The sequence below is a fragment of the Leptinotarsa decemlineata genome, unplaced genomic scaffold (genome assembly GCF_025532065.1).
Source record: "Leptinotarsa decemlineata unplaced genomic scaffold, Ldec_3_MD MMD2_tig00001901, whole genome shotgun sequence".
Taxonomy (NCBI): domain Eukaryota; kingdom Metazoa; phylum Arthropoda; class Insecta; order Coleoptera; family Chrysomelidae; genus Leptinotarsa; species Leptinotarsa decemlineata.
In genome coordinates this window covers 7,801-33,424 of record NW_027412571.1, presented here as the reverse complement: position 1 = coordinate 33,424, position 25,624 = coordinate 7,801, and the positions used below count along the sequence as shown (strand labels likewise).

General features: G+C 33.7%; 1 long non-coding RNA gene across 1 annotated transcript; it reads left to right on the top strand.

Annotated features, from left to right (window-relative positions):
• Positions 1-18,229: 18,229 nt before the first annotated feature.
• LOC141482758 (uncharacterized) lies at positions 18,230-22,757 on the top strand. Its single transcript, XR_012465715.1, has 3 exons — positions 18,230-20,325; positions 20,549-20,852; positions 21,183-22,757. It is a non-coding gene; the product is annotated as an uncharacterized lncRNA (long non-coding RNA).
• The last annotated feature ends 2,867 nt before the right edge of the window (positions 22,758-25,624 follow it).

Genomic DNA, 25,624 nt, shown 5'->3' with positions numbered 1-25,624 from the left:
GGAATCAAGTCCAGCAAGAGACCTGTACAGACTGGTACATGAAATAAAATTGTTGAAACGGATATCACGTAAAGATGAGGCTGCAGTGTTTTCCGGAGGGTTGGAAGAAATGGACAAGTGAAACGGCTCTCAAGAACAGCAAAAATCGTCCATAATGAATAATATCGTAGTCTGTAAATCTGAACATCGATAAATGATATATAAATGGGTCAATTATGTTGAAAAATTGTGCATAATAGAAATAATAATATCTACATTATCAATTGGTATCATATAGTTTAATGATGCAATCGATTTGAAGATGAATTCAATGATATTGTGTATGAACAGGAATTATTGTCATTTAATAATAATAAATGATCTTTATTTTTATCTTGGCGCAGTTTAGCTTAAGCTATTCTACCACTCAACCAAGAATATTTTTATACATGGGTGTATTAATAGTGATACAGCATCATAACTTGAAACTAGGACCTAATATAGGTTTTAACATCATATGACAAAAGTATCTAAAGGTTCATTAATTCGGAAAAAAAAACATGATGTAAAATGTATTAGATACTTAATTTAGGTTTAATTTAATTTAATTTGATTCAATTCATGCAGATTCATTGTTTACCGAAAAGGATAGCTCTCGTTTCATTTTAAACGCAGAAAAAAATAGTGATTTCAGTTCGTCAGGATATGAATTGTACTCGGTTACAGCGCTATAAGAGAAAGAACGTTCAAAAAAAGATAGAGAATGACGCGGGAGGGTAAGTATATTGATGTTACGGTTTCTAGAGTGGTAATGGTGACGTGGAGTAATTTTGGAGTAGAGGTAATCTGGACATTGGTTTCTCAATAACTTATGAACGAGGCATACAAGGTGATGTTTCCTTCTATTTAACATTTTCAGCCACCCAAGATTGTTTAAAAATGTTGTTACATGATCTCTTCGTTTCAGCGAAAATATTAATCGGACACAAGCATTCTGAACTTTTTGGATCCTGGAAGAAGTTTCTTGATCAAGGCACGGGCCATAGACAATATCACCGTAGTTGAAAATTGATAAAATGAGTGTATCACATAGTTGAACTTTCAAATGTTTAGTCAATAGTGTATGTGTGGGTATATATGTTTTAGTAAACCATATGCTCTCGGAATCAGAGAGTTAATATGGCTAATGAATCTCAAATTGCAATCTAATGTAAATCCCAAGCATTTTATTTTATCGCTATATTCCAATTTGTGATTATTGATGAAAATTGAGGAATTATCTATGGCCCTACTCCTGTCCCTCTTATTACCAAAAAATTATGTCAGATGATTTATTTGGGTTGATGTTCAAACAGTGATTTCTTGATATTTTCAAAAGGTCATCTATATCATTATTCAAAAAGTGTTCAACGGATAAAAATTCATCAATTTTCTGGGAAAAAATCAGATTGGTGTCATCAGCATAGGTATGTATTTGAAAATTCTTCAGTATTTTGGAAAAATCAAAAGTGTAAATGATAAATAGAAGAGGTGCAAGTATAGAGCCCTAAGGTGCCCCATGTATTATGTTGAGTTATTATTCATGAGAACACGCTGTGTTCTATTACTGAGGAAAGATATGAAAAAAGTTTGACTTTTCTCATCGAATCCGTAATAACAAAGTTTTGCACATAGTAAAGCATGGTTCATTGTATCAAATGCTTTCTTATAATCAAGTGAAACTAACAGAGTTACTTCATTTTCATCATATGAATGTATAATCCCATCGGTAATATTAGAAAGAGCACTTGTGATACCATAATTTTGCCTAAAGCCAGACTGCGTGATGGGAGAATACGGTTATTATTGACAAAGGTATAAGTTTGTTCATAAACTGCTTTTTCGATTACTTTTGAGAGTGACGGTAAAATATTAATAGGTCTCAAGTCATTGAATGTTTCCGGTTTGGATATTTTATTGATAGGAAGTACTAGCGATTTTTTTCAAATATTGGGATAAATTCCATTTTCTATACATTTCTTAAAAATGAAGGTTATAATGGGTGTGACATAGGGAGTTTTAAGGGATATGCTGTCGCTTCATACCGCATTTGATTTCATATTTCGTAGAATATTTTCCACTTGTTGATCATTGACGTTATCAAGACTTAAATTCGCAGTATTATTGAATTTATTAGAATTATGAAAATCGATGACTTCATTCGGAGGGTAATTTGCTATCTGATTCACTGATGAGATAAAATGATTATTTAAATCTTCGGGGTTACTCAAGGTATCCGGTATTACTGATTTCCGTTTTGTCACAACTATATCAAGTAAACGTAAGGTATCCCATAATTGTTTTTTATCATACTGTCTTTGAATGAAGCTCAAGTATCCCCTTTTTTCGTTCCTCACTGCCGATGTGACCATATTACGAAGTTGTTTGTAATGATTCCAATCGTTATCATTTCTAGATTTTTTCAATTTTGCAAGTGCCGAATTTATTGAATTTTAAACTAGCGATATATGAACAATTTCTATAACTTTAGTAATAACTACTGAAAAACTTTGGTTTTAATATCATTTCTATAAATGACAGGCATTCAAAGTAGCATTCTGAAATGCTTGTCACATATATTTGCAGTATATAAAAAATTGCAATCTATCGACATATCGATTCAGTCCAATAAATAAATGTTTTTTTATTAATTTTCAGAATGCATTCTTATATATTTCTGATTTAAGTGATTCTCTGCACCATTTCCTAGTATATATGAGTATACCTCAGTTCACATGTTTCTGCACAAGTTTATGATAATGTCTTCTAATATTTCAGTTCAAATTTTCTATAGTATAACTTGAATGAAATTTAAATCTCAAATATTAATGCAGAAGGGGTGTGTTAGATATATGAATACTTATTTTTTTGTAATTTGATCTTGACGAGTGATATTCGGGGACTGAATTCTGGCGAGGGATCCAACTGGCATTTGGAATGTGATTCCACACTATTTTGAGTTGATTGTTGGAATTATGGTGTGAATCAACTGCAGAGAGATTCCATGATTAGATGGAATTATATTTGTTTGGTCGTGATACTCAGATGATTCACACCGTTCTGAAGAGACCATGCCCAGTACTGATGATGAGGCAAACACCCCAAAACCGCTCTATCGGTTGGTCGGATCGACACTCGATGAGTGTCCACGAACGTGGACACTCATCGAGTGTGTATCATGCACACATTAGTTTTTCGGGGATTCGGTCTGATTAGAATAAATATTACTCTTTTTAGCTGCCCGAGCTTTCGCTAATATTTATTAGCTTTATCGAAGGCTGTAATATAAAAATGACATAATAAATATATATATATATATATATATATATATATATATATATATATATATATATATATATATAAAACATAATAACGGATAAAACAGCATATCTGTGCTATGTGAGGATATTTAATTTGGAAATTTCAATTTCGAAAGAAGTCTTCAACATCAAAATGACAGCTTTTTGACATTGAAAAATGTAAAATACTTTTTCTAATTTTTCATTGTCGTTCATTATGGTGATTTATACTGTGTTAATATTACAGGATGTATTCAGATTTATATTTTTTGTTGATAAAAATGAATAAATTTAGCTGAGGTTGTCGATGTCTGTCTTTTTGTTGATATTGTTTTTTTCAATTTTGATTTCAGCCATTTCCAGAAATTGCTTTTTGTTTGAATCTGGTTCGAAATGGAGAATTTTGGTGTTAGTATAATTGACTGAATGGTCATTATCTAGAAGGTGTTGTGTGAGAGCACAAGAATTTCGTTTTAAATTTTTACAATTACTTTTATGAAGAGCTATGCGGGTTTTTAAATTGTTTTTTGTTTAATCTATATATATCTTATCACAATTGTTGCAGGGAATTTCGTAAACTACATGTGACTTTTCAAATAACGGATCTTCATCTTTCAATTTTGAATGTAGTTTAGTTAAGGGTTAACTTTCCTTTGTGAAATTTTTATATTCTGTTCTTGTTTAAATACGTTTATGATTTTACTGGACAATTCAGGAATATAAGGAATGGAAAAGTATTCGAAATTTGGATTTTTAGATTTTCAGCTTTATTGTTCTCTCTGATGTTGATTATATTAGATGAAGTATTATATAACTATTTATTTAAAAATTTTGGAGGATAAGAATTAGTTAATAAAATATTGAATGATTGTTTTAAATTTTTTTCTACCAATGTAGGTTGAGAAATAAATAGTTTATATATCTGCCTGAATTAGTGGATTTAGTAAAATAATCTAAAATAACAGAGTTATCATCTTTCCTGATTAAAAGAGTATCTAAAAAAGGTACTGTTTTGTTCTTTCTTTTTCTATGGTAAATTGAATAGATGGATTGTAATTGTTAAAAATGGTTTTTATATCATCAATTTTGTCAAAAGGTACAGCACATATCATATCATCCACAAACTTTTTTAAAAAGGAACCTGAAATGATAATTTTGGAATACATTCATATAATGAATCATCCATTACATACTGGGCTAAAATAGGCGATAAAGTTGATCCCATTGGAGTACCAAGTATTTCTTTATAATATTTGTTGTCATAAACGAAAACAGTAGTATCAAAAATGAAATCTATTAATTCTAAGAAGGCTGTTTTTGTTAATTTGGTATGTTTAGTAATAATATTCCAAAGTCATCAGAGAATTTGGACATGAAACCACAGCAAGACTCAAATGTTGGTCAAATACAAACATGATATAGCATCGATGAAAAACAGAAAAATATTCTTACTCAGATGTAGAAAACATGGCGTTTTTCCTAAACATATCATCAACAATGTTAAAAATATAGAAAATATGTTAGAAACTAATAACGGAAGAACAGGAAAACTAGTGAACAATTTCAATAATAAATTGAAACACCGAATTCTTTCACTCGAAATCAAGGTAACACATGAGAATCTCATTCAATTAGAAAAATTATTGACTAACATATCTAACAAAATTACTCAAAAACTAACTGATAATATTTCGGCAGATTCCAAACATAGACAACAAATTAAATATAATCGTCAATTTTTTCTCATAAGATAACGTAACATAAATAAATTCATCTCAATCAAAAATGAAATGAAAGAAAAAATATCTATGAATGATAATTGGCTCAAAAATTTGAAAAATTGTGATATTCCTGAAGATATTCTAGCTTTTCTTTCTTTAGGTCACAAATTCAGTGTTCCACCTGATACAAATGATATAAAAGTCACAAAATTATTAGCTGACATAGAAAATTCAATATCGAATGTGAATCAAAATAAACAATATGTATTCAGAGCACAAATAGCAAATATCATCACAAATTATTTTCAAAAACCAAAAACAAGTTGTTATTTTTTTTATATTTTTAATAAATGTAAAAAATTTATCAAAGACCATCCAGAATTGATAATAACCAATTCTGATAAGGGCAATACTACAGTTATCATGTTGAAATCTCAATATGAACAATTATCTCATGAACTCTTGAATGATGGTGATTATTATAAAAAACTCAATCATAATCCAACTTCCACTATACAACAAAAATCTAATGCACTCATCAAAAAGTTACATGTAAAACATTTCATCAGTAAGACATCTAAAGAAAATTTTACCATTGTTCCAAAATTCTATGGTTTACCAAAAATTCATAAACCAATATTGAGTTTGAGACCCATCATATCATTTTAACCAATGCATATAATACAAAAAATCAATATAATATTAAAAATTCTTTTGAATTTTCTATTTTCATGCAAGGAATGAAACTACCTAAAAATTTCGAAATTATAAGTTTGGATGTTATATCACTTTTTAGTAACATACCAATAAATCTGGTAAAACACAGCAATGAAAGACATTGGAATATTATTACTAATCATACCAAATTAACAAAAACAGCCTTCTTAGAATTAATAGATTTCATTTTTGATACTACTGTTTTCGTTTATGACAACGAATATTATAAACAAATACTTGGTACTCCAATGGGATCCACTTTATCACCTATTTTAGCCCAGTATGTGATGCATGATTTATTATACGAATGTATAATGAATCATGCATCATTTTTGACAAAATTGATGATATAAAAACCATTTTTAACAATTACAATCCATCTATTCAATTTACCATAAAAAAAGAAAAAACAAAACAGTACCTTTTTAGATACTCTTTTGATCAGGAAAGATGATAACTCTGTTATTTTAGATTATTTTACTAAACCCACTAATTCAGGCAACCCACTATTCCAAAAATAATATTATATACAGAGTGTTCCATTTGAAAAATCAAAGTTGCTACTGCTTTCTAATAGAAGCGGCAACACCGCATTGTCGAAAATATTTTAGTTGGCTAGAGAATGTCCGAATATGCCCTCCATTAAATTTTCAAAGTGATCCGTTGTCTGGTTCACCAGAAACGTCTAATGTGCCATCCACCGTGAATCAGCCTGTATATATATATATATATATATATATATATATATATATATATATAATATATATATATATATATATATATATATATATATATATATATATATATATATATATATATATATATTTGAATGATGCAACTGATTTTCCTTTACTTTCAGTATTTTAATATTGAACCTGACTCACAAAAAGGATTTGAAGCTTTATAACTTCTATTTAATTATCTGCGAGCGCTTTCGACAGCTGGTCGTACTGTCATCATCTAGGCACTACTGATCGTGTCATTGTTGTATGTCTTTTTATACGGTCCGAAAGCCTCAATTCAGGTACTCCAGGTATTTTAGATGAATTTGCCTGTATTTGGGTTACATCAGGTACTATTCTTTGTGTTGGATCTTCTCTAGGTATACTGTTTCTAAGAGTGTATATTGATTTGTTTATTATATTGAATGCTAGGTCTTGTTGTGTTTTGATTTGTACTTGTTCCTTGATAAGTGATATTTGACTGTTAAATTTATGGATATTTAAGTTTTCCCAAATGTCCATGCGGTTTCCCTTATTGACTTGTTTCATGAGTTTTATATTCTCTGGTGGGGTGAAATTATGTTTGTTTTGTATGGCGGGTGTTGCGATGTTTGATTTTAATACTATTGGATTTATGTATGCCTTTTTGTGCTCCTCGTACCTTTAGATCAGTTTTTTCTTTGTTTGGCCGATATAGAATTTGTTGCAGTCCGAACATTGTATACTGTATATCCCGTTTTGGTTTTTGTCTTCTTCTTATTCATAGTTGTTTATTTTTTGTATTATTTTCGTGTTTGGCTTGTATGTGATGTTGATGTTCAGTGGTTCGAAGACGTTTGTTAGTTTGTTGGTTTGGTGTTCTACGTACGTACATGCTGTCCATCGTTCTGTTGTTTTGTATATTGGGGTGGCTTGATTCTTGTTCTGTTTTTTTTTATTCTGTTTTCAAATTTATCTTTGTTTCGGGCTTCATTGCTGAGTGGTATCCTTAGCATTATATAAATGAATGCGTTATAGGCCGCCATTTTGTGTGATGGTGGATGGTTTGAACTTGCGGGTATGGTGGAGCTTGTTTGTGTAGGTTTCCTGTATATTAACATTTGAAATTGTGCTTTGTTGTGGTTATATTCTATGGTTATGTCCAGGTAGTTAAGTTTTGAGTTGTGTTCTTCTTCAATGCTGAAAAATAGTTTTTGATTTCGTTAATTTCTTTTGTTATTTGATCTATTCTTACTCCATTGTTTTGTAATATGTACAGTCCACGTTGACGATGACGATGATGAAAAGAATATCCATATTTCGTGAAAGCAGATAATTTTGGTGTCAAAGAGTCCTATTATTTACGTAGAAATCCAGCACTAGGCGTCATCCGTTAGGGCGTCGCGACACCGACGCCAATTTTTTTAATGGTAACCCAGTATTTTCAATTGGTTTTTGAATTCTGCATTGAAATCTGAATTCAGCCATATAGCACACTTGTAGTCTTTCTTGAATACTGATGAAAAAAGGCAATTTTATTGCGTATTATAAAGAGGGCCATGAATAAGTCAAAATGAATGCAATAATATGAGTTTAATAAAATGAATCCATCAGTTATGAGTTCATTGTCTGTTCAATTTTATCTAGTTGCGTATTACTGAATAAATTAAAATGAATGTTTCAAATTACCAAAAAATATGTTACTTTGACCATAACTCGACTAACGTGACAACGAGAATCATTTTAGTAAGTGTTCGAACTGCCTCCCTTCACGTAGAGTACACATATTGTACTTCCCGATTCGTGACAGCTGAAAGCGTCTCTCGCGTTATGGAAGCACAAACATTTGTGATACTATTTTTCAAATCCTCTACATTTTGTGGACGTCGCATATAAACTAAGTCTTTGATATATTCCCAGAAAAAAAATCTAGTGGAGTAATATCTGGACTTTGAGTTGGTCATGGTATTGGACCCTTATTTGCAATCCATTTCTCAGTAAACGTGTCATCCAAATATTCAGTAACCATTCCATTATTATGTGGAGGTGCCCCATCTTTTCGAAACCACATAATCAGTCGAATTTGTATTGGTAAATTCTCCAAGAGATTCGGCAACACATGTTGTAGAAAAACCAAGTACCTCTCCCCATTGAGAATTCCTTCAAAAAAATGAGGTGCTATCAAATAACCATCAATGATTCCGCACCAAACATTAACCCCCCACACAGACTGAAATCTCGTTTCTTGCACCCAATGAGGGTTCACGTCAGACCAATAGTGACAATCAAGTTTGTTCATTTTACCGTTGTTATGGAAACGGTTTTCATCACTCCACAATATTTTTTCAGAAACTGATCATCATCATGAATACGGGTGGACAACCATGCAACGAAGTTCAATCTTCTATCAGCATCTCCTGAATATGGGAATATATTTTAGTTAATAAAAATGAAACATGAAGATTATCACCTGGATGTAGTCCTTGAACCAAATTTATTTTGTATGGATGGAATTTGTTTTTTGACAAAATACGTTGTATTGACGATTTCGAAATGTCACAATTCATTGCTACTTGTCTGGTGGAACTATGTGGTTCCAATAACATTTGACCTAGCACTGCACTGTGATTCTCATCAGTTGCCGTTTTTGTTTTTTTTCGCTTCCGTTCATTACAACATCCATTTCGTGCCAAAGATTTGGCTAAGCCAGCGAATGTTTTGTTTGACGGTAATTTTCTGTCTGGATACCGATTAGCGTATATTCTCACTGCTTCTCTTGAATTTCTTCTTGCTTCGCCATAAATACATATCATATCCAACTTTTCTGCATTTGAAAATTGAACCATTTTTCAATTTTACGAAAAACCAACACAAAACTGAATACACTTTCGTCCAAACTGACAGGTCTCCTGACAGATCGATAAATACATTATTGCATTTATTGACTTATTCATGGCCTTCTTTATAATACGCAATGAAATTGCCCTTTTTCATCAGTTTTCTAGGAAAACTACAAGTGTGCTATATGGATGAATTCAGAATTCAATGCAGAATTTAAAAACCAATTGAAAATACTGGGTTCTGCGAGCGCTTTCGACAGCTGGTCGTACTGTCATCATCTAGGCTCTTCTCAAACTGAACGTGTCATCCTGTTGTATGTCCTTTTATACGGTCTAAACGCCTCAATGCAGGTACTCCAGGTACTTTAGGTAAATTTGCCTTTATTTGGATTACATCAGGTACTATTCTTTGTGTTGGATCTTCTCTAGAGAAGATCAAACGATACCGACAGCTGGTTAATGGAAAAACAGATTTTTTCAAACGCCGTAGTTGATAGCGCATAATTTATGACATTGCCATACTTGAGGATATTTGGCATTAGTTACTTCAACAAGGTTTCAAGGCAACTTGATTACTCACAATAATTCCGTTTAATCGAATCAAACCTAATTTTTCCAACCGCATTAATATGACGCTCCAGTATTTTCGGTTCTGTACAAAAACGGCTTCAATGTTATCGATATAGCAAACATATTTTGGAATGTGGAATGACTTCTAGATGGAAATTATCGTTTTGTGAATTAATACCAAATAGCTCAGTGGTGTCAAGTGAGTGGTACGACATGATGATACGGGTATCACGGTTCAAATCCCATCGCAATTTTTTTTTTTTGCTGTTAGTAACAAAATGTTGTCATTCGTATAAGAATGTTTGGACAATCTTGAGGTGTTTTTTGACAAAACAATTAATTTTTTATGCTAACAAAATAAATTAATATTTATTGGATATTGGATATTGTTGTTGAGAATGTTTTTACGAATCGAAATGCATGATGAAATATAGGGTGTTCTATTTAAAAAAACATCATTTTATGGAATATTTTGAAAACGCGACTGTCAATTTTTTTGTTTTTGGCATCGAGGAGACCATAAAAAATGCTATTAGTTTGCCCATTTAACCAAATTCGTGGCATTAATAATAACAGAATTGGTGCCGACTCAATTTGAAATACCCTGTATATATGTTTTCGTTTTGAAAGTAACTTCAAAGATTCAATGCTGTAACGAATATGAATTTTTTACAATCATTACAATAAATATAAAATATTAAGTAATCGTAAATCAATATGTATCTATAGGTATGTGTTTATATATATATATATATATATATATATATATATATATATATATTAAAGCAGTGACGCTAAAGATATATAGAAATTACACTGCGGCGGTAAACTTGCTGAATGCTTGTTGTTGATGAATCGTATTATATTAAATTATTAAACTAACCTTTCGTTAGGAGAATCTGTTATGTTCCGAGGATCATCTTCTGCTTGTTTCATAAAATTTTTTATAATCACTTCCAAAAGCGGTGATAGTTTGATGTTATATAATCATTGTCAACAGTATATGTTGAACGCACAATGAACACTGAGTCGTTTGTCCGAAATATGGCTAGCGATGTGTGTTAGAGTGAGTAGAAAGGAAAGTCAGACATACTACCTCCCATAAGAAGTTATCAATTCAAAGATATTTTTTCCGAAGCAGCTCAGGTACATGTACTTGTAAAAAACAGACATGATACTGCAATGATTATTGTAAGCACCATCATCACTAAAAAACTCATGATACTGTTCACAAAAATTTCATATTCGCTCATATCCTGCAACAACGTCATAACTCAAAAATTGAGGTTTTCCACACCACATAATTAATGATAACGACGACTTTCAACTGGTAGAGTGTCATTTCTGAAATCAATTTTTCAGTAATGACGTTGTTGCAACAAATGAGCACTTTTCGTCAACTCGTTAGAGTTGACGAAAAGTGTACGCCAATGTGTTATATTTTTGACAAAATTACTTACGTTTGCAAGCCTTGCGATGGGTAATCTGTTTGGTGGGATCCCTGTAGTAGCCTTCGCGGCAATAGTGGCAGTGTCTTCCAGCAGTGAAGTGACGGCATTTGAGACATACGCCTCCGGATACTCGGCCAGACAATTTATACAGTTCCATGTTAAATCTGCATCGCCGGGCGTGTTGGTTGCATTCGCAAGCTGAAATTCAAATTACAGTTTTAACTTTTAAGTCCTTATTTGATTTCAATAGTAGGCAAACTAATTTAGTTTTCAGACAAAATGAACACGAAATGTGATTCAAATGAGACCTTCATATAGATAACTTTCGATTACCATATAAATCTACATAGTTGTTTGAAATAATTATGTGTAGTGGTATCCTATGATTTATTTGATACCAATTCTGGAAAATCCCGTTCCAAAAACTCTTCGATAATTTTTAACAAAACCTGAAGATGATTTCATGTGAATCTCATCAACGAGGACCTTACCAAGGATTCATCATTACTAAAACGCAGATTTCTTACTACACTAGAAAACTTGGGAAATATATGATTCATTCTGAGCAATAATCTCTCGTAGGATCTTAGTTTAGTTTAGTAGCCGAGTATAGCGTACAAAAAGATTGTGAAAAACAAGTATTTTTTGTGAATAACGAACAAGTGATCAATTAGAATTTTTGGAAAACATAATGTGAAAACATAATGTGAAAACATATTCAAAACATTATTTCATTCCTCTCCTTTGAGTATTTAAATAATTTTTTGAAGAAAAAGGTTGAAATGTTAAGTTTAGACGTGGTAGACGTTGTCCATAGTCTCGACACCAACGTGAGTTCTTGGGAATGATTGCGAATTGTTGATATTTATGGCGGTTGTTTTATCGGCAGTCATCGACGATTCAGAGTGATGAAAAAAAAACAGAGAAAGGTGGACTGAGTATCGGAGAGACTCAAAGAACGTAGTTGAATTATAAAAATGAAGATGAAAATATTGGAAGCGCGAAAGTGACATAATAATAATAATTATGAATGAAGAATCAGATTATAGAAAGAAAAGCATGGCGGCAATGTACCGGACATTCAGTGGGGTCTACAGGATGTAGGATGTCACTTAAGAAAAAACATGACAGTTTAACGAGCTTCACGTTTTCGGGTACGATATGTCTCAAAATACTGCATTAAAGAAAAAAACAGCGTCGAAGTGTACAGGTGCGTCAAAATACATCATTCAGGAAAACATGACAGTTTAACGAGGCTGTAACATTTCATGACGTCAATTTGTACAAAGTGTGGCAAAATACATCATTTGAGAAAAAATCATAGCAGTTTAACAGGACCCTAACGCTTCAACGTGCGATCCTTCAGTGTCTCAAAATACATCAAGAAGAACCATGACGTTAATATGAACAGTGTGGTAAAATACATCATTGAAGAAAAAAAACACTTCGGCAATTTAACGGACATTGAGTGAAGTATACAGGGTGCTTCAAAATACATTATTGAAGAAAAACACATTGTCATGTGGCTGTAATGTTTAACGTGCGTTACTACAATGTGTACAGGGTGTCTCAAAATACATCATTTGAGAAAAAAACATGTTTTTGCCGTTGTGTATCTGCCACAAGTACCTACAAAATCGTAGGTCTGCATGAGAGGAAAGGGGCAACCTTGAGCATGCCATAATGCACCTCTCCGAAATAATAATCATTATTTCGACTACCACCCCGAAGTATGCTTGTGGAGTTGTTTCCTTCGGAAATAAACTTTTTGAGAACAATTTATTTCGTGACAATACAGTTTGGTACATTCACTAGTTTAAAAACCAAGATGAATAATGAACATTGAGGCGTTGCAGTGTCAAGTATTTATAGTGCTAATCTAAATCGATTCTTGATGGTTAGTAAATATTTTGGAAACTTCGAAAGTCTATTTAGGAGATAATCAACCATAATGGCATATTTGTGCGATATGAAGGTCGTCAACTGCGTTGACATAATTCCTCCCTCCTTAAGATTAAACGTCCTCGTTTTTCGGTAGAATCGGGTATAATCCACGGTTTTCTTGAGGTATGGTGGTCATCTGAATCAATGGTGCTTATTTCTTTCGTGCTTCTCGTTTGAGTAATTGATTACTAAACCTATTCTTACATGTGCAGTGAACTAACAATACAATTACAAAAATGAATAAGATTATTGTTAATACAGATGTATACATAATGTGTACAATAGGATTTAAACTTATATTGTCATTTAGTAGCTGAGCTTCATTTCTCAGTTTATCTAAATCTTCCAAATGAATTTGTTCCAATGATATGACTGAACTAATGGGATATTTATCTTGGAGATACATGGTACTTTGAAAGTAATATTTGAATAATGATTTTCAAATTTCTGGTCTCCAATGATTACAGTACATTTGTTTGGTGACGATACTATGCTATTATTTTGAACAATTTTTGTTTCTACATGGTCATTGCATTCTTCCAAAATCTTAAGTTCATTTCGGGTTGAATCAAGAGTCTGATTATTTGTTAATTGCTTCACAATTTGAAAATCATTAATAACTTCAATGAATTTACAGGTTTTTGAATCAGATAATTGACAATCGTTTGCGTAAGGTTTCTTCATACAAATATAGGGTTCGTTGATGTTCTTGCACTTTTCATTTGTTCATAATGTTTTTGAATTTCCACCCTCCAGTAATTCATAACCATAGGGTGGATGTAAGATTTGGAAATGAATATTAGGTAGAGGATAAATACGTTGATAGGTGTAGAATTCAGGATATGAATGAATAATATACAAGTGATAGTGTTATTGATTATTACTGATTTGATTTCCGAGAATTCGACCACTTTAAATAGGTGATTTTTGTCAATATCGATTAATTGATTTGGCTGATAGGTTTCTTCTAAATGGTTAGTAATTTTTCTCAATTCATTACTCTCGAATATTTCTAAATTAGTTATTTCATTGAAGGCTAGAGAGTGTTCTCTGAACTGATTTTATGATTTCTAAAAGATTCTGGGCATTAAATATGTTTTGTTGCATCATCAGTTCAAAACCTAATGTTTCGTTTGTTTTGGAAATAGTATCCAGAGACTTATTGAGGTTTTCTTGGATTATATTGAGATCTTTTGCATATCTGTCAGTTAAGTGATTTGCAAATGACGAAAACTTGTTGACTTGTTTTTGTTTTCTCTTGATTATTATAAAGACTTCGAATGTTTTGGTTTAGTTCTTGTAAATCCGTTTGATCCAAATTACCGACAATGTATCTAATTACTGAACCTAGAGCATTTACTAAAGCTCTTTTACTTCTTGGTTTCAATTTCGATATTTTGTTTTCTATTCAAAGTTTATGAAGTATAGGTGATAATGTATTCTGCAATCGAGAGTTTTTAACTCGGATGTCTAATAAATACGTATTGGTGACTAGCGTGTTATAATTTAAAGATATTTGTTTAATATTAAAATATTGTCAAACATGCGCCAAACTAACTGACTGTTATAAGGAAACAAGTATAGCTGAGGCACCAGTCAATCTAATAATAACACTGATGATTTTCAAACAAGACTCAACCTCTAACGGAAGCAAGAAACTCTTTGGAAGGTTCGAAATAGATGAACATTTCAACCTAGCAGACCACTGTTATAATATTCATGCAGTCATTGTTCACTGTGGTTCTGGCGTTGAATTTGGTCATTATTACGCCTTGATCAAAGAAGAAACGGACTGGTTTAAGTTTGACGATAGTCATATCACGAAGTGTTCTGGCGATGCATTGAATTTATTGAAGCCTCTGGAGACACCCTACATTTTTTTTATGAGAGAGAGGACATTGTTAGATCACTGGAATCAATGAAGTCGCCCCGGAGCGCCAATTAATTTTTATTGTTGTATTTATTTTATTTTTAAAATAAATAAAAAATAGAAATAAAACTTATGGTAGTGATTGATAATTTCTGCTAGGCCTAATTCTTTTGGAAAAAATTCATTTGATTCAATCTCTTCTACTTGAAGGGTCAGGGAGATTCCCAGGGGGATCGTCCGGTAAAGAAATATTTTTCTTAATTCTTTTGACTTTTCTTACATTTATATTTGCTGTTGTTTGTGGTTTTTCTCTTATTCCAGTTACTTTGTTTCCTTCAATACTAGTTACATTAACTTTTTCAAAAACGGAATGTGTTTTCCTAGTTCTAGGTTTTCTGGAGTAATAGTGAGGTTCATTCAAGGGTGGACTTTCTATATTTTCATTACGTTTATTCAAAATAGCTGTGCCTTTTTCTAATTGTTTATGATATAGCTGTTCATAGAATGGTAGAAGTTCTTGTTTTTTTTTATTATTGTAATTTTCGTAAAGTAAATAGGCTATAGGAGTTCTGGCTCATTCCTTATGGAGATCAACATGGAAAATGGCTAAGGTTCATTCTGGACCTTTTTGGACCTCAGGCCCACCTCACACGAAAGGAATAAAAGTCAGCGCCTCGTCTCTACCAGACGTCCATTATGTGTAAACTGAGCCTTCAAAGCCCACTTCAGATCATCTCCACTTTTCCACTTTTACCGTCATTCAGTCAACCAATCAGCTATCACGCATAGAGCGGGAAATTCAAACCAGTAGATGAACAAGGCGGATTCTGGACCACTTGGGAGTGGGGGTAACCTATCAGCGTCATCGAAATCGACGCAGGATGGAACGAGTATCGTAGCGATTTGAGCGTGGAACTCCGCCCCTCGGCCCCCTTGGTACTTCACCTAACCTATCGGCCCCCTTGGTACTCCACCTAACCTATCAGCTCCCTCGGCCCCCTTCAGTCACGTGATTTTAAATAAAAAAGTTTATAGTTATGGGATTCGAACCTGGGTCGTCCGCGCCGTAGACATTGTCCTTAGCCTCTACACCATCGTAAGATATTGAAGTTAACTGCGAATGTTGGGTATTTATAGCGTTAGTTTTGTCGGGACCGAAATTGACTCATTCATTATACTTGACAGCATTTTTATTTTTGATTTCCGTAGAATGTAATCGTCATTATCATATTGAAGATAGGAAAATATACTTAGATTTGGGAAATAATTAATATTTCATGTAAAGATGTGTGTGTGTGTGTGTGTAAGAGCGAGAGGCGCGTATGACGTAATCGATGCAAAGAGAGATGGAGATTGAGGTTTTACCGGTTGCTAGTGCAAGCAGGTGTTGCCAGTTGTACAATAAATCAATGTTTATGGAGTAATGTAGCGTTGCCGGTTTGAAAATTAAGTTATAGAATACACAGAGGCATCTATGAGTCACTAGCTGAACTATCTATTGGTTGAAGAAGGACACTGTAAACACTAGACTCATAAGACTGCATCTGTCAAATGTCAATACATGCCAGCATGGCAGGTTCGGCGTTGCCAGTTGTACAATAAATCATTGTTTATGGAGTAATGTAGCGTTGCCGGTTTTGGAATTAATCGTGAACTACTCGACGAAAATTGGAAGCGCGAAAGTGATATATTAAGTTATAGAATACACAGAGTCATCTATGAGTCACTAGCTGAACTATCTATTGGTTGAAGAAGGACACTGTAAACACTAGACTCATGAGACTGCATCTGTCAAATGTCAATACATGCCAGCATGGCAGGTTCGGCGTTGCCAGTTGTACAATAAATCATTGTTTATGGAGTAATGTAGCGTTGCCGGTTTTGGAATTAATCGTGAACTACTCGACGAAAATTGGAAGCGCGAAAGTGATATATTAATTATAGAATACACAGAGTCATCTATGAGTCACTAGCTGAACTATCTATTGGTTGAAGAAGGACACTGTAAACACTAGACTCATAAGACTGCATCTGTCAAATGTCAATACATGCCAGCATGGCAGGTTCGGCGTTGCCAGTTGTACAATAAACCATTGTTTATGGAGTAATGTAGCATTGCCGGTTTTGGAATTAATCGTGAACTACTCGACGGAAATTGGAAGCGTGAAAGTGATATATTTTATAATAATGAATCAGATTTCAGAAAAAACATTGCAGATCAATGAGGCTGTATCGTTTCAAAGTGTAATCCCTCAATGTTACAAGGTATCTCAAAATACATCATTGAAAACAAACATGGCGTCGAAGTGTACAGGGTGCGTCAAAATACATCATTTAAGAAAAAACATAACAGTTCCACGAGGCTGTAAGTTTTCAACGTGCGATCCCTCAATGTGTACAAGGTATCTCAAAATACATCATTGAAAAACAAATATGACGTCGAAGTGTACAGGGTGCGTCAATATATATCATTTAAGGAAAAAAACATGTCGATTTGAAATATGATATTAATGTGTATACAGGGCGTTTCAAAATACATCATTTAAGAAAAAAACATGTCGATTCAACAGAAGTCTAGCGTTCCAACATGTCGGAAGTCTCGTATCTTTGTTAACCAAGTTAGCATCATCAGGAGAAGAGGAGATCCAAAAGTGTCGAGAGGTTAAGCTTTGTGGACTCAACGTGAGGGCAATGGGAGAGCGAAGTATTCGACAATGACATTTCTAAATACGTGGTTTTCCGTGCGTTTTCGATCGTTTTTCGTGCGTTTACGATCGTTTTTCGTGCGTTTACGATCGTTTTTCGTGCGTTTTCGATCGTTTTTCGTGCGTTTTCGACCGTTTTCCGTGTGTTCATTCGTTATCGTTTCATCGTTATTATCGTAACGGTTTTTCGTGTTTCAATATGACAGTCATTTATCATTTAACGCGTTTCGCTAACCAAGTTAGCATCATTAGGAAATGACTAAAGTCCATGCTTTGTCATATGAAGATTCATTTTGCGAATTTTCAGACTCTTGAACGCAACCTTGTGGAACACCCAACCTAACTTCTGTTACAGAGTGGTGTCGGTCAGCCAACCAGAATGGTGAAATCAAATATCGCTCGATTGATTGTGCTAGATGAAATTGAACTGGAGAATGAGGGTCGAATAATAATAATAATAATAGTGATAAAACATTAAAAGCTTGAAAGTGACGTAGTCAGCGTGATAGGTGGTGGCGTGTGTGATAATGAATGGGTTATTACAAAGAATAATAGCGCAACTGTCAGAAGGGCACTGAGTTGTATATTTACTAATAATGATCAGATCGTCGCATACGGCATGTCAAATGAAAGGATAAGAAATGGAGAATTCGTCGACAGAGAAAAAACAAATATGGCGTAATGAATATAATATCCAAGGCCGAATGTGAAATAACATAGGAAGAATTGCAAATTCAACAAACTTGTAATTAAAAAATGTTGGGTTATGAACAACTATAAGTTTATTCCAATTGCAGAAGCTTGATTCAAAACGCAGAATTTATTGACAAAGAAAATGAAAAAAATCATTGGATACTGAAACATATGATATATTTGGATTCCTTAGGGTGAGAAGGATTCGAATCCATCAAAAAACGACCACTTCCGGTTTCCACTTCCGGTCCTCCGATTTCGATGATTTCAACATCAATGGATTCGTTTAGATGTCATGAAACATAATTAATCATTTGTCGAAGCCAAAAGGACCTTATAACCTATTTTCATTATACTAGCAGCAACAGACCGATGTGGGTACTCATTTCAAATGATGTCATTTGTAGATTATGAAAAGTATAATATCGAGCATCTAATGTGAAATAGCATAGAAAGAATGGCACATTTGAAGAAAATCATTGAACATATTTGAAATTAAAAGTTGTTGGGTTATGAACAACTACGAGTGTAATGTAATTGCAAAAGTTTGATTCAAAACACATAATTTGTTGACAAAAAAATGAAATAATCATCGCATACTGAAACATATGGTATTTTTGGATTCCTTAGGGTGAGAAGGTTTCGAATCCGTCAAAAACAGGTCACTTCCGGTTTTTACTTCCGGTCGTCCGATTCCGATAATTTTGACATCAATGGATTCGTTTAGATGTCAAAAAACATAGTTAATCATTTTACGAAGCCAAAAGGACCTCATAACCTATTTCTGCTATACTAGTCGCAACAGGTCGGTGTGGCTACTCATTTCAAATGATTTAATGTGTAGACAATGAAAAATATAATATCGAGCGCCTAACGCGAAACAGCATAGGAAGAATTGCAAAGAGAATCATTGAAAAAACTTCGGATCGTTACGTACATCATGTCAAATGAAAGAAGAAAAATTGCAGAATTCATCGACAACGAAAAAACAAATATGGTGCAACATGTCAGAAGGGCACTAACCCACATCTTTATTAATGATAACTGAATCTCAACGTGCAGCACATCAAATGAAAGGGAAACGAATGCAGAATTCATCCTCAGAGAAAAAGCAAATCTGACGCAACATGTCAGAAGGGCACAAAGCCACATTTTCGTTAATAATTGTCGAATCGTCACGTACAGCACGTCAAATGAAAGGAAAAGAAATGCAAAATTCATCGACAGAGAAAAAACAAAGATGGCGCAGTATGTCAGAGTGACACTAAGCAACATCTTTGTTGATGATAGTTGGATCTCAACGTGCAGCACATCAAATGAAAGGGAAACGAATGCAGAATTCATCAACAGAGAAAAAAAACGGAGACGATGCCAAGAGGGCCCAAAGTTGTATCTTCACTAATAATAGTCGCATCATCACATGTAGCATTTCAAATAAAATGGGGGAAAAAAAGCAGAATTCATGTGTTTGTTGCGCTATTCAAATCCAAGGTGACATGGATCGATGTCAACGCTGAATATGCATCTAACAAAGACTCTTTGATTTTCTTTTGTTTCATTTCAGAATATGTCATCACTAATTTTTATATTCAAACCCAAAGTGACATTGATCACTGTCAATGTCGAATCTACATCCGGAAATACGCAGTTCTCAAAGCGACGAAACAAAGGCTCTTTGTTTCATTTTGAAATATGTCATCACTTATTTTACTATAAATACGTCATGCATGGCGAAATGAGTTAGTTGCATCCGTTGAAAGTGATACCAGTGACAAGTGCACCGATTCTATTTGAAAGTAAGTGTTTTAGGTTTGACTTTTTCCTCAGATGAATTTATTCAAATGTAATTTATTTGAAAATTGGTGAGAATTGTTGAATCATTTGATTTCCAAAATTTTTCTCGATATATATATGTTGGATGATTTCAGTCAAATGTTTTACATGTCGTGGTTTGTTTGAGATAGTATTCGCATATATTGTCAATCAAAACATGAAGCTTCCATTTTTTATTTTTCACAGATGGATTTACAAAAGTTGAATGCAAGTTCGATCGTGAAGAGAAAGCCAAGTATCAAAGTAGTAGATTTGCCTGTGGAGATGCCGCAGAGGATATTCACTGCCAAAATCGTGAAAGGAAAATTTGGTGAGGCGGTCTTGTTAGATTTGGGAGATAAAGTATCATTTCTGCCCCACCGAGTGACGGAGGCGTATCGTCCTCACTTAGAAGAATTTTCATCAGGAAAATACGCTATTGTGTTCAAAGGGTTGATGGACATTGGGAAACCGAATCTTGTCGTTTCATTTGAGATTGTACAAAATTAAGGTTATTACTGTTTCCAATTTTTTCTTTGTTTTATAGGCAAAGAGTTTTTGGGTGTTTACAATATTTTTCATTCGAGTCACAGATATGATCCGCATAAAGTAGTGTTTCCATACAATATATTTTCTTCACTTAGTACGTGCAGAATATGTGTTTTAAATTCATTATTTTGAATGACACTTGATTTTTTTATTTTCATTATATGTGTAGCAATTACTTCATGGAAGACATTACCCTCTCTGTTGTCAAAAAATTTTGTTTAGTGTATGTTTTTATTAAAAAATCGAATTTATTTCAGTGTATGTTTTTATTGAAAAATCGAATTTATTTCAGAATAATACATCAACGTGTGCAGTATCAGTCAGAGTCATCTCAACAACAACATTCAAAACCGTCATAGCAACCTTTCCAGAACGAGTTTCAAATCTAAGCAGTTTCCATTTTTTTCAATCTATAGAGGCTTGAATTTGTCGATATTCAGTGATTTGTTGGACAAACTGCGTCTATTCAATATATACACAACCGTAATGAATTTGGAAGACTTTGAAGATTCATCGTGGTGTGTTCCAAAATTCAAGAAAAACACGCCGTTCTGTATGGGTCATTTCAAAGGAAATTTGTTCAGCTGCAGTCTCAATAACGTTGATATTTTATATAAATGGCTTTATAATATACTACCAAAATAAATACAATACATATCACACACATCTTTTTTTGAAAATGAAAACTTATCTTATACAGGGAAAGTTGTCAAAAATGTGCAATAACAAAAAATTATATACCAGATTTTATAGAGATGAAGAAACATCATATTGAAAGATACTAAGTTGACAAAAACAGGACATTTTAGAAATAAAGGAAATAAGTTTGTCTGTCATTTTAAATTCTGATTCGTTGGGTCGATATAACAAAAAGTGGCATTTTATATCTTGAATTTTATTCAGGACACTATTATAGATTATTGACATTTGTCATTAAATTTCAAGTGTGATATTTGGAAATTCATTTCGTATTGTAGTTTTTTCGAAATTCCCTTTCAAAATAGCATCCTTTGATATAGATACCGGACGAGTTCATTATGTGTAGATAACCTGAGTTTCATTTTTATGACAATGTCGTTTGGTGTGATCACGAGTTCATTATAACAGGGAGTGAAATGAATTCTCAGACATATGAATATAACAAAGTAACGATACAGACAAATATGAAAAATCGTTATGAAATAATTCAAAGCCATGAATCGAAATACATGAATTGCTTCGATATTCTGAAACAAAAACACTCAGTATTCACAATTCCATTCATTATTCCAACTATCTTCAAAATGCACATCAAGCATTTTGTCGTAGTACGGTGACCGGAGCAAAGTTACAACTTCAGCATATGAATGTTTATAAATAGTGAGGTAGGTCAAGATCTTCAACAGGTATTACGAAATTCATTCGGTGTTCATTGATCACGAAACGGTTCGTAAGCTTTCGGAATACAATGCAAATAATTTTCTTTATGACTATTCGTTCGATATTAAATATTATTACCTCAAAATATATCGAAATCATAACACGTTTGCGATTCATTTTTTCAGTTACACTTGAAAAGTGAGTTTCAGTTTGCAGAAATAATAGCCCACACATGTTGGAAATTTTGCCATAGTGTGGTGAAAATCGTATTGAAAATTCTACGAAATATAAGCGCATACATACAGAGTGAATCAATATTTGAAATACGTCGTTTGGAACCCCCCATAACCCTTCTCTATCGAATTTTGGCAGAAATAATGCTGAGTCGTATTGTAGAGTTAACGTTCGAAATTGGGGAAAGTGAAGTATTCAACAGTTTTGCGTGCGACGGTTATGCGTGCGTTTTCGAACAGTTTACGTGCCTTTATTCGTTATCGTTTCGTCGTTATTGTCGTTTTTTTTTCTTATTTCAATATGACAGTCATTCAACACTTAACGCGTTTCGCTTACCAAGTAAGCATCATCAGGAGATGACTAAAGTCCACGCTTTGTCGTATGAAGGTTCGTTTTGCGAATTTTCAGACTCCTGAACCGAACCATGAGGAACAATCAGCCTAACTTCTGGTACAGAGTGGTGTCGTAAGCCAATCAGACTGGAGAAATCAAATATCAGTAGAATGATGGTTTTAGGTGAAATTGAACTGAGGAATGTGGGTCGAATAATAATAATAATAGTGATAAAACATTAAAACTCAACTTGTGTTACAGAGTGGTGTCGGTCAGCCAATCAGAATGGAGGGATCAAATATCGGTCTAATAATTGTGTTAGATGATATTGAACTGGGAATGTGGGTCGAAAAATAATAATAATAATGATAAAATATTAAAACTTTGAAAGTGACGTAGTCAGCGTAGGAGGTGGTGGCGTGGTAGAAAATGTGTGAGGATTTGTGGAAATGAATGAGTTATTAGAAAAAAAAATGGAGCAACTGTCAGAAGGGCACTAAGTTGTATATTCGCTGATAATAATCAAATCTTCGCTTTTAGCACGTCAAATGAAAGGACAAAAAATCCAGAAATCATTGACGAGAGAATACAAAGATGGCGCAACATGTCAGAAAGACATTAAGTCACAATTTCACTCATGATATTTGGATCTTAACGTGCAGCACATCAAATGAAAGAGAAACGAGTGCCAAATGTTATCGACAAAGAAAAAACAAAGATGACGCAACATGTCAGGAAGGAACGAAGCCACATCTCCGTTAATGACAATTGAATCTCAACGTGCAGTACATTGACTGAAAAAGAAAAAAAAATGCAGATTACATCGACAGAGAAAAAAAACAAAGACAACGTAACATATCTGAAGGGCAATGAGCCGTATTTTCGTTAATAATGATTTGTTCTCAACGTACAGCACATCAAATGAAATGGAAACGAATGCAGAATTCATCGACAGAGAAAAAACATAGATGGCGCAACATGTCAGAAGTGCACTAACCTGCTTCTTTGTTAATAAAAGTCGCATCGTCACGTGCAGCATATCAAAGAAAAAAACAAAAGAGGCAACCAAAAGGGTACTGAACCATATTTTCGTTAATAATAGTCGGATCGTCGCATTTGACATGATTCATTCACTCAAAACTGAAATGTTTGGAAGATACCAAAGGAGATCTTACGGTGACTATATGTTCTGGTATGCTTTGTTAGGTATCGAATGATGCGTGCAATTTCTTTAATTCCAGCGACGTGATTATTCCAAGATATATTGGTGTCCATTTGAATCTCAATAAACTTATTGAAGCAGAAGTTGGAACCCCAAAAAAATATCAGATATAGTACAACAAGTCAGTGAAGAGCGGCTTTTTTCTGCAGAAAAATGTTTGAATTTCTTCAAATTTTCCAAATATCTGTAACAGAAAGACAAAACTCAGCTACGGAACGCATCTATCTACTAAAGTTAAGTATGTGTCGGTAGTGTGTAACGAAGGTTTCCATTAAATTCACTTGTTGCGCCCTCTGGAGGATGTTTGTTGCGATACAGACAAATATGAAAAATCGTCATAAAATAATTCAAATCCATATGGATAACACCCGTTATCCATATTTCCATTATTATTCCGATTGTATGACCACCAAACATTCAATATTATCGGGATTGAAGGGAGCTGATAGGTTAGGTGGAGTACCAAGGTGACCGATAGGTTAGGTGGAGTACCAAGGGGGCACGCTGGATGGAACGAGTATCGTAGCGATTTAAGCGTGGAACTCCGCCCCTCGGCCCCCTTGGTACTCCACCTAACCTATCGGTCACCTTGGTACTCCACCTAACCTATCAGCTCCCTTCAATCCCGATAATATTGAATGTTTGGTGGTCATACAATCGGGATAATAATGAAAATATGGATAACGGGTGTTGCTCATAGAGCATCAAACACGTCTACAAAGCGTTAAAACGTTGTTTTTTTCTATTTCCAAACCCCTTGTATTCAACGGATTCGAAATGATAAACAATAAATATTATCATCTATGGTGTATCGCAACAAACATCCTCCAGAGGGCGCAACCAGTGAATTTAATGGAAACCTTCGTTACACACTACCGACACATACTAAACTTTAGTAGATAGAAGCGTTCCGCAGCTGAGTTTTGTCTTTCTGTTACAGATATTTGGAAAATTTGAAGAAATTCAAAAATTTTTCGGCAGAAAAATGCCGCTTTTCACTGACTTGGTGTACTATATCTCCTATTTTTTGGGGTTCCACCTTCTGCTTCGATAAGTGAGATTCAAATGGACACCAATATGTCTTGGAATAATCATGTCGCTGGAATTAACGAAATTGCACGCATCATTCGATACCTAACAAAGCATACCAGAACTTATAGTCACCGTGAGATCTCCTTTGGTATCTTCTAAATATTTCAGTTTTGAGTGAATGAATCATGTCAAATGCGACGATCCGACTATGATTGACGAAAATATGGTTCAGTGCCCTTTTGGTTGCCTCTTCTGTTTTTTCTTTGATATGCTGCACGTGACGAGGCGACTTTTATTAACGAAGAAGCAGGTTAGTGCACTTCTGACATGTTGCGCCATCTTTGTTTTTTCTCTGTCGATGAATTCTGCATTCGTTTCCATTTCATTTGATGTGCTGTACGTTGAGAACAAATCATTATTAACGAAAATACGGCTCATTGCCCTTCAGATATGTTACGTTGTCTTTGTTTTTTCTCTGTCTAATCTTTTTTTCTTTCAGTCGTATACATTTTGCATTAAATTTTCGTTTCTGACATGTTGCGTCATCTTTGTTT